Source organism: Bidens hawaiensis, unplaced genomic scaffold (genome assembly GCF_021521415.1).
Source record: "Bidens hawaiensis isolate Kalapana, Puna unplaced genomic scaffold, B.hawaiensis_p1.1 tig00004357_1, whole genome shotgun sequence".
NCBI classification, from domain to species: Eukaryota; Viridiplantae; Streptophyta; class Magnoliopsida; order Asterales; family Asteraceae; genus Bidens; species Bidens hawaiensis.
The window spans coordinates 836,770-848,256 of record NW_027491262.1 but is presented as its reverse complement, the minus strand read 5'-3'; positions in this window follow the sequence as shown (position 1 = coordinate 848,256).

Below are 11,487 nucleotides of genomic sequence, written 5' to 3'. Positions count from 1 at the left end.
GGTTTTTAACAAAATGATTCGCTATTTTATATTTTAAAAAATCTGGGGTTAAAACTTACAAACGATCTTTTGGTTAATTAACATCGATGTCAATATAAATTTTATATTCGATCAATCTCTGAAGAGGTAGGTCCCAGCAGAGCCCAGTTGGACCCGCAAGACTCACATTGAAGAGGGAAGTCTGCGCAAAGACCAACTGGTTCCGCAGGACCCACCATGCTCAGAGAGATGAAGACCTTACGCGCAGTACGCCAGCTGTTCCCGCAGGAAAAGCCTCCCAATGGTGAAGTACCCCGCCTGTTCCCGCAGCTGCGGATACAAGCCATCAGGGAAGGCTACCCGCACTAATAGTAAGGCTACACGCACAAGGCACTAACTCTCAATAATTCAGTAATGTCACCTGAAGAAGGAATGAGCAAGGCGGGAATACTCCCGCCCAAATGAGCCAGTCCGTACGCTTCTGGAGGATCTTTTGTACTATACCTGCCAAGGTATGGACAAAATAGACAAGATCTGACCAAAGCAGCCCATCACAGGGTGACAGCTCACTGACAACAGTACGAGGAGGAGCACGCTCTAGTACAAAATGTCACTATCAGCCGCTGCCTACTCACCAACCCTCATCGTGGCACGTACATAGCCTGCAGTTGGTGGAAAAGGAATAGTACACAGCCGGCCATGTCACTATCAGCCGCTGCCTACCCACCAACCACCAGCACGGCACGTGCGTAGCCCACAGTTGGTAGAAAAGGAATATTATACAGCTTGCTGTACCTGCTTGGAAACCTACCTTCGGCTATAAATACTCCAACACCTTGGAACGGTATGATCTCTCTTATTAAGACATCACATCTTATACTATCACATATCATCTGATATTATCTTATCTACTCTAGCTATTTCTCTTAATATACACTTATATTCAGAGCAATCTAGTCTGATTCTCACGCCGGAGGGTGGTCACAAGGAGGTACCCCCCCTTCTCAGTGACGAGCTCACGGTGTCTGTTTTGCAGGTCATCAGAAGAATAACCATCTTTACCGGACCTAACCCTCGTGGGAAACATCTACTTAACCCTATGATTACCCGTAATCTGTCGGGGTCATTTAGTGTTTCTTCATTGGCGCCATCCGTGCATAAAAGCTAGAACTAATTTTCTCAGTTTTTTTAAAACCTCTGGAAAGATGGTTAAGGTTACTCCGATGCCAAGGCCAACGAGTGACCAAGAAACTCCGGTAACCACAACCCCAGCTACTGGGGGAACACCGGCGAGTACACAATTTTTACGAACACTACCCCGGTTACCCAAGCCGGGGCAAGTGTATTAAATAATCCTCCCCTGGGATTCACCGAAACCCAGTTGGAGAGACAACAGACGAGGCTCCCCCGCCAAACACTTGATCAAGTTAAAGCGTGGGCGGAAGCACGTCAGAAGGAATTCCAAGCTGAGTTGGATGAACGCTTACGTTCACTCCAACAGGCTGACGAATTCGGAAGCACTCGACAACAGCTCAACATGAGTAATGAGTGCGAGTATGATAAAGATTGGGAAGAATCTGACAGTGACGCAAACCCGCGCCATAGGGCGAAAGGGAAGCGTAAACAAGCAGATTTCCACAGAAGAAATTTTGGAGAAACCTTTAAACCAAAAAACGCGGGTGGAAACCCACGTGACTTCTCTAAAACCTTCAGACCAACTGTTGCAAATGCGGGAACGTCCAAATTTGCAAGGGACATTGCGGAAGCAATTGCCCCGAAAAGTGCCAAACAAATGTCCAACATAGGCACATATGATGGTATATCTGACCCAGACGATCATTTGAACAGATTCATAGCGGGGGCAACCGTCAGCAATTGGACGGAACCCACGTGGTGTTACATGTTCCAAATGACGCTTGTTGGGACAGCCAGAGCGTGGTTCGACCGTCTTCCGGTCCACCACATCTACGATTGGGCAGACTTCCAGCAAAAGTTCAGCCAACACTTCAGTCAACAAAGAAAGTATACCGAAGAGCAATGGACGATCCTCAGCTGCATCCGAGAGGAAGATGAGTCTTTACTAGACTTCATCACGCGCTTCAATTCAAAGAAGCTAATTCTGGGCACTATTAGCGAAGATCTTGTCCGCGCTGCTTTCATCCAGGGCGCGGAAGACCCAGAGCTCATCCGCACCTTAACGGGTAAAGATGGCATGCCATCCACGTGGGATGCCATCATGACAGCAGCTAAACGCTTCGCGGAAACAGAAAAGCAACTGGGTAGAGATCTTCCCCAGAGTACAAACCTCTACACTCAAAAAACAAGAGAAAACAACGTCCTTACCGCCCGACAAAACAAAAAGAGGAAGCTTGGTATTTGGCAGTCAAGGGTAAACTTTGGCACCTCATCCGGCTCGCACCCTCGGTTAGGCGGAAAGGATAACATGCAGTCGTCGAAGCGGAACTCCAGATGGACGCCACTCACCAAAAGCGTCACCGAGATATTTTCCACCGAGAGGCTCCCATGGCTAGAGGATCCAATAATCCGACAGCGTCCAAACGCTGATCAAAGCAAATCCTGTGACTTCCACAGGACAAAAGGCCACACCACGGAGGAATGCGTAGCCTTGAAGGACGTCGTCGAAGCATTCGTCAGAAATGGGAAACTCACTCACCTCGTGGCGTAATGGACGCTAAGCAGGCTAATGCGTGTAGAACCCCAGTTGGGGAAAACACGGATGAAACTGCAGCTTCAATGTTAGAGACTACATACTGCGTAAACAACGAGATTCCGAACCAGGTGCATATCGGCTCGAAAGGATCGATGACACCCCCATCCCAAGAACATGGAAGGGAGCTCAATTACACAGGCTGCATGTAGATCAATTCCAAACTTGTAAAGAAAAGGCCTAGAGCCACTTCTAATGGAAATGATTCTCCAAATCACATTGACGCTGATGGTCTTACATTTATACTTATGAACTTTCCAGACTGATATGCCGGTATTCACCGCATAAATATGGAAAGAAGTAAGTCGTTGCGTGTGGAAGGCGGCAAAACCCGCATAAACACAAAAAACGGTAAAAATTTCTAAGGAAAAGATGAGGAAAACCTTCACGCAGGTCAGTTATAGGTGAAGTTTGGTCATCCCACTAAATGAAAGTGACGGTCCTACCCGCACAATCATGATAGAGGAAACTGAACATTAACCTATTGACAACCACGCGTCGAAAGGTTAACTTATTCAAAACACAGATATGCCGGTATTCACCGCATAAATAAGTGGGGAAGTCGTTGCGTGTGGAAGGCGGCAAAACCCGCATACACACAAGAAACGGCAAAAATTTCTAAGGAAAAGATGAGGAAAACCTTCACGCAGGTCAGTTATAGGTAAAGTTTGGTCATCCCACTAAATGAAAGTGACGGTCCTACCCGCACAATCATGATAGAGGAAACTGAACATCAACCTATTGACAACCGCGCGTCGAAAGGTTAACTTATTTAAAACACTTAGAAAATTTCTAAGTAAAAGATGAGGAAAACCTTCACGCAGGTCAGATATAGGTAAAGTTTAGCCATCCTAAGTGAAAGTGACGGTCTTACCCGCACAATCACAAAAGAGAGCAAAACTTTAACCTATCATCTGCCACGTTGAAAGGTTAACTTATCCAAACTACTCAAGAAATTGCTAAGTTAAACTAAAATATGCGTGAAACAAAGATTCAAAAATAAGAGGGAATATACCCCCTTACCTTGGTAACCAAGAAACCGTAAGACAAGTGCGGGTACAGTGTCAAGGCGAAACCCTTCACATACTTAGCACCTGCTAGGAATTGAAGCCAAGAATACCTTGGTAACCAAGAAACCGTAAGACAAGTGCGGGTACAGTGTCAAGGCGAAACCCTTCACATACTTAGCACCCGCAGGGAATTGAAGCCAAGAATACCTTGGAAGTCAAGTAACTATAAGACGAGTGCGGGTACAGTGTCAAGGCGAAACCCTTCACATACTTAGCACTTGCAGGGAATTAAAACCAAGAAGGATCTTCTGGGCCATGCTTGTGGAAAGGGAAATAACATCCCCGCATAGCGGGAACGCTGAGAACTAGATTGTTTGAAGCTCCAAGATGGAATTGGTTGTTTAACATAATTGATCACTATGTCTAAAACTACCAAAACCTCGTGGAGAATCTACACAAGTGAAACTCAACGCTCCTGACTTAGGGAAACCGCGGAAAAGTCGGGATTTTCTGCACGTGAAATTAGGGAAACCGCGGGAAGTTACACACCTACCCGCATCATACCCAAAGATCAAGCAGAAAAGTTGGGATTTTCTGCACGTGACATTAGGGAAACCGCGGGAAGAATCCCCACGGAAAACCTTAAAACTAAAAACCCTTTTCAAAACCCCTTGCTTAAGTCCAAAAGTTCACCTCACTTATTAACAATTCATGAGAAGAACATTGGACTGGTGGGACTTGAAGAGGTAGGTCCCAGCAGAGCCCAGTTGGACCCGCAAGACTCACCTTGAAGAGGGACGTCTGCGCAAAGACCAACTGGTTCCGCAGGATCCACCATGCTCAGAGAGATGAAGACCTTACGCGCAGTACGCCAGCTGTTCCCGCAGGAAAAGCCTCCCAATGGTGAAGTACCCCGCCTGTTCCCGCAGCTGCGGATACAAGCCATCAGGGAAGGCTACCCGCACAAATAGTAAGGCTACACGCACAAGGCACTAACTCTCAATAATTCAGTAATGTCACCTGAAGAAGGAATGAGGAAGGCGGGAATACTCCCGCCCAAATGAGCCAGTCCGTACGCTTCTGGAGGATCTTTTGTACTATACCTGCCAAGGTATGGACAAAATAGACAAGATCTGACCAAAGCAGCCCATCACAGGGTGACAGCTCACTGACAACAGTACGAGGAGGAGCACGCTCTAGTACAAAATGTCACTATCAGCCGCTGCCTACTCACCAACCCTCATCGTGGCACGTACATAGCCTGCAGTTGGTGGAAAAGGAATAGTACACAGCCGGCCATGTCACTATCAGCCGCTGCCTACCCACCAACCACCAGCACGGCACGTGCGTAGCCCACAGTTGGTAGAAAAGGAATATTATACAGCTTGTTGTACCTGCTTGGAAACCTACCTTCGGCTATAAATACTCCAACACCTTGGAACGGTATGATCTCTCATATTAAGACATCACATCTTATACTATCACATATCATCTGATATTATCTTATCTACTCTAGCTATTTCTCTTAATATACACTTATATTCAGAGCAATCTAGTCTGATTCTCACGCCGGAGGGTGGTCACAAGGAGGTACCCCCCCTTCTCAGTGACGAGCTCACGGTGTCTGTTTTGCAGGTCATCAGAAGAATAACCATCTTTGCCGGACCTAACCCTCGTGGGAAACATCTACTTAACCCTAAGATTATCCGTAATCTGCCGGGGTCACTTAGTGTTTCTTCAATCTCTTACTAGTTGCCACTAAACATCCTATATAATGTGCAACAATAAAACTTTATAATGATTTGGCTTCTCCTTTATAACAAGGGTGCTTTATAATACAGGCTCAAAGATCTTCATTGGGTGATTAAAACTTAATTTTTAAATTTATTACTGAATGGTTTTAGTTTTTATATAACACAGGCTTGAGCTCAAGAAAAGCTAGCAACAAGTTTGGTGAGCCTAATTGGTTTTAAGCGATGAGATATCCCAACAGGGGTGAGCTGGAAAACCGAATTAATCGAACCGAAACCGAATTAACTGAAAAAACCGAACCGAAACATTAACCGACGGTTAATTTTTTGTTTTATTTTTTGAAAAAAAACGAATTCTCGGTTTGGTTTTTCATTTTTAAACAACCAAATCAAACCGATTGATTGTGATGAAATATTATGAAGATGATGAATATTGGGACTAAACTTTGAAAATAAAACAAGATAATTGATAAAGACTAAGACTAAACTTTTAGTGTGTTTTGTTAAGAACTTTGTTGAATTTTGAACTCCCTATTACTCTAGCAATTTTGTATTCGCATGGTTCCACGTAGGGGTGACAAATGTGACCCATGGGTTGATTGGGTTGTAATAATATGTATATAATGGGTCAGAATAGGTAAACTAAAAAAAGAAAATGATTGAAACGGGTCAAAACGGGTTGACATTTCTTGAGTTTTTTTTGTTTTTGGTTTTATTTTTATGAAACGAGAAAAATGGAGAAAAATTTTTAGTTTTTTTTTACTTTTTTTAGTTTTTGATTTATTTTTCAAGTTATGATTTTTTAATTATTTTTTAATGAGGGGTTTTTGAAATGAGTCAAAATGGGTTGAGATTTCAAAAACCCTCACTAAAATATTCAAAAAAATAATTAAAAATCATAACTCGAAATATAAATAAAAACCTAAAAATGTAAAAAAAAAAACTAAAAAGTTTCTTCCGTTTTTCTCGTTCCATAAAAAAATGTCAACCCGTTTTGACCCAATTCAATCATTTTTTTAGCTTGACCCATTATGTACATTTTATTACAACCCATTCAAACCATGGGTCACATTTGCCACCCCTAGTTCCCCGTAACTCACGTATATTTTTGTTTTTCGAATTCAATATATATGTGATATTCTAATACACTATAACCGAACCGAAATAATCAAAAAACCGAAACCGAACGGTTTGTAAATTCAAAAAAACCGATGACTTGATTTTGGTTTTGGTTTTGGTTTTGCCTAGCTAGTAACCGAACCGAATCCTTCTTAGCCCTAATCCAATAATTGAACTTAAGCCTAGCGAGTCCTCCTATAAGCTACGCGTTAGCAAATACAAATCAAAATCTAACCAAGGTTTGAAAAAAAATCCTTATATGTGACGTATAGGTTTGCATGTAGCTTAGTCACCATACAAGAGCTGACAACCACGTTACTGTTTTCAAGCTAGGTAAGGACTTATACGTTTTCTATAGCCCAGCACAAAACGTATAATAGGCAGTTAGTGGGGTGTTCGTATAAAAGACGGGTTGGGTGTTCGTATAAAATATTCTTTAATTTACACTTTATAATTGTCTCTACGTCAATCTTTTAGTTTTAAAATATCACTAGCTTGATCAAAAGGTTTCCATTGATTTGAAAGCTTCAAAGTGACAGGTTATAAATGTATACACATGTATCATTAAATAATAAAAGGGAAAATTCCCAAAATAACTCTTTTTAGATAAAGAAGTCTCATTTTAGTCATTTTTTCCTCAAAATCTTTTATAATTTGGACTTGCAAGACGCTTTGGGAAAAGATAAAAATAAAGAGGCAGCAGGCCAAATTTCGAAAGAAAGTCAGGTAATATACGAGATTTGGGGAAATAATGCCGTGCAAGTCCAAATTATTTTGTAATCTTGGAGGAAAAGTCCATATTTTTCCAAATCTTTTTTATTCAAAAAACCGTTTGAGAGGCTGTTTTTTTATGTTCCCTACATTTCCCGTCCATATTGTCAAATTCTTAGAAAAATATATTTTTTACAATTATACCCCTTAACCACCACCACCACCACCTTGAACCACCACCATCACGTCGGCCCCACCCCATCACCACCACCGAACCATCACCACCTTGGCTCAAGGTGGTGATGGTTCGGTGGTGGTGATGGGGTGGGGCCGACGTGATGGTGGTGGTTCAAGGTGGTGGTGGTGGTGGTTAATGGGTATAATTGTAAAAAATATATTTTTCTAAGAATTTGACAATATGGACGGGAAATGTAGGGAACATAAAAAAACAGCCTCTCAAGACGGTTTTTTGAATAAAAAAGATTTGAAAACATATGGACTTTTCCTCCAAGATTACAAAATAATTTGGACTTGCACGGCATTATTTCCCCAAATCTCGTATTTTACCTGACTTTCTTTCGAAATTTGGTCTGCTCCCTCTTTATTTTTATCTTTTTTCAAAGCTTCTTGCAAGTCTAAATTATAAAAGATTTTGAGAAAAAAAAAGGCTAAAATGAGACTTCTCTCTAAAAGGGCTTTTTTGGGAATTTTCTCATAATAAAACAAACACTAAAAATACATATTAAATAAATAACTTTAAAAAAGGAAAAGCACTTGTCTGGTTTAGGGTGTCCAAATTATTTCCAACGAAAGTCAAAAATATGATATCAAAGATTCCTACAAAAATCTTCATTGTATCACCTGATCTGATCATCAGTCCCTACTGTTGATCTCATATCCTATTTAATTAAGCAGATTATTATCTCCAACAATCACTACTTCATTTATTATTCTAGAATTTCTAATGGATCTTCATGATCATGTTTCCAAGGATAGGAATATTAATCATCAGGCTAACAAGGCTAGAACAAAGCATAATAAAGATGGGTCTTTGTTAACTAACCCTAGTTCGTCTACGGCTGATGATCATACAAATTACAAGAAGTTGATTCATAGACAAAATGAGAAGGAGAGAAGGAAACAAATGGCTAATCTTTATGCCTCACTTAGAAGTCTACTTCCTCTTGAGTTCATCAAGGTGAGCTTTAGGGTTTACAAACCTATGTTAATATGTTTATCAAGATTTAAATATTTTCCTTGTTTATGTCTCTTAGTGTAGACTTTTGATAATTTGGAATTAATTAATTAGTTGAAATGTTAGATATAAAAGAAAGGAAAAGAACCCTAGATATTGTTGGGATATCAAAGGGAAAAAACAATTTTGGTAGTTTGAAAGAACAAGAAATGACAATATAATGGCTAACATGAAAATTTCGATTGACTTGGAGAGTGTAAACGGATAAAATAGATGTTTAAATACGCGTACAAAGGTAGTTATGCAGTCTAACCATGTAACAACGGCTAATAAAAGTGTTTATGGTATCAAATTTGATTAATTCGATCTCACTGATCATATTGAACCCTAAATAGGGATAATTATACACCAATATCTTCTATAAATAATTAAATATGGACCAAATACAATTTGCTGGTGGTCGGGTGTCATTTATGTACGTGTTGTAGAACTTTGTATCCTTTTACGTATAGTCTAAATAGCTTAGCCGATGATGAGTAATTGAGTAGGTTACTTTGGTTTCGTATAGAACACGAATCTTGTTGTGACTATTTGTTACTAAATAAATGGGGTGGAGGGAGTCAGAGGGATTTTCCTTTAGCCGTGGCTAAACTTTTCGGTTTATTGCTGGCAATAGATCGGAAAAAAAAGAGAGAACAGGATTTGAGGTGGCGGATGATAGGATTAGTAGGGTGTTTAAGCATTTTGGCTATGATACCATAAGAGTGTTAAGGTATAAATTTTAATAATTTTCATTTATCATGAACCCTCTTAATTTATATAGATATATATAATAATACACCAATATGAAGTATCTCCTATACATATGAACTAGATACAATATAATTATAACAAAACATAAGCATGAGCTAAATATACTACTCTAATATATAGTTAATACCTACGCTTAATAGCAACATAATACAAATAATGTTTTAATGGACATAATACAAGTAATCATAATTAAGTTTAAATATCACCAGATCGATATGATGATTTTTTGTCGGATTTGACGTCTAGGGAAAGCGTTCTACAACGGATCAAGTGGACCAAACAGTGAAGTATATCAGACACATGCAGGAAAACATCAAAGTGTTAGGTGTCAAAAGAGATCATCTCAAGAACTTAGTGTCAATGAATAGTTATACAAATAAGAGCTTAAACAATTTTCTCCCAAATACAGGCGTCGTCGACAGTTGCAATGGTGGAGTCCAGATTATGATCAATAGTTGTTCAATTCAAGATGGGTTCCTCCTTTCGAGAGTATTAAACATGCTTGTCGAAGAAGGGCTTAACATTATAAGTTGCACTTCGATTAGAGCCAGCGAACGGTTACTTCACACCATCCGATCTGAGGTAAGTTTCTTACGAACACAACAACTAATTCCTTGAATTCTTAGGCATCATGTGAAACGAGCACGCCTTAGATGTAAAAAATAAATAAATAACTTGTTAGGATTAAACTTGTTATGGTTAATTAAACAGATTAAATATTCATATGTGGTCTATTTTCTAGTTTTGTAAAACATATAATAGAGTTTAGGGTTTTACATTATGGTCCTCACTTAACTCATCAACAGTTCTTGCAGGCGAGTAATCAAGCTCGGATTGATCCCTCATTGTTGCAACAAAGATTAGCAGGCATAGTCAACAATAGGTTGAGTTCAAATTGCGAGTGACCATACTTAAACTACCTTTGATACATTTTTATTTGCGGTCGAATATTAGTATGTTTGATCGATGTATTACACTGTGAGTTCATTTTGTAACTCAACTTAATTGGTTGGTTTCTGTAAAGTTATACACATAAAATAATATGTGTAAATGCTTTATTAAACTTATATGTACTTAAAAAACTATATATTTGTTAAAGTGTACGAAATTATCTTATTGAAAGGATGTTTTATAAGAATGAAAATTTGTTAACATATTTCATGACCGGTTGGCATGCATGCACTAGATGAGGTCAAGATGGCGGCCCAAAAGTGGTGAATTGTCGTCTTGCACGACCCCTATCTAGTATCTACTACCTCCCTTGTTACATCCACGAACGCACACTCTTGCTACTGACATATAGGGATGAGTCGACTGAGCAATCCTAAAGAGATCAAGAATGAATTGTCGTCTTGTTGACCATCCCTCGTTCAAAAGAATGGAACCACTGATAAAAGATCTTTGTCATTGGGTGTTCACTGATTAAAACTTAATAATTAAATTTACTTAATTTATGGAGAAATATTATAGAATAGTTATCAAGTTTTCAGAAGTGTTTCATTGGGTGTTTAATCGTACATGTTAAACTAAATCTAACTATGAGATCTCATAGACCAGTTACAGCCTACTGGCCCAGGCTCACTGAAGAGGTAGGTCCCAGCAGAGCCCAGTTGGACCCGCAGGACTCACCTTGAAGAGAGACGTCTGCGCAGAAACCAACTGGATCCGCAGGACCCACCATGCTCAGAGACGTGACGTCCTTACGCGCAGTACGCAAGCTGTTCCCGCAGGAAATGCCTCCCAATGGTGAAGTACTCCGCCTGTTCCCACAGCTGCGGATACAAGCCATCAGGGAAGGCCACCCGCGCAGCAAGGCTACACGCACAAGGCACTTAGCTCTCAATAATTCAGTTGTCACCTGAAGGAATGAGCAAAGCCGGGAACAATCCCGCACAAAGGCGGGAGGGGGAATACTCCCGCCCAAATAAGCCAGTCCGTACGATACGGGAAGATCTTTTGTACTGTACCTGACGAGGTATGGGCAAAAGATCTAACCAAAGATACGACAGCTCATTGACAACAGTATGGCGAGCAGCATGCTCTTGTACTGTATGTCACTATTAGCCGCTGCCTACTCACCAACTCCTGTCATACCACGTGCATAGCCGGTAGTTGGTGGAAAAGGAATAGTACACAACAGGCCTGGTCACTATCAGCCGCTGCCTACCCACCAACTACCAG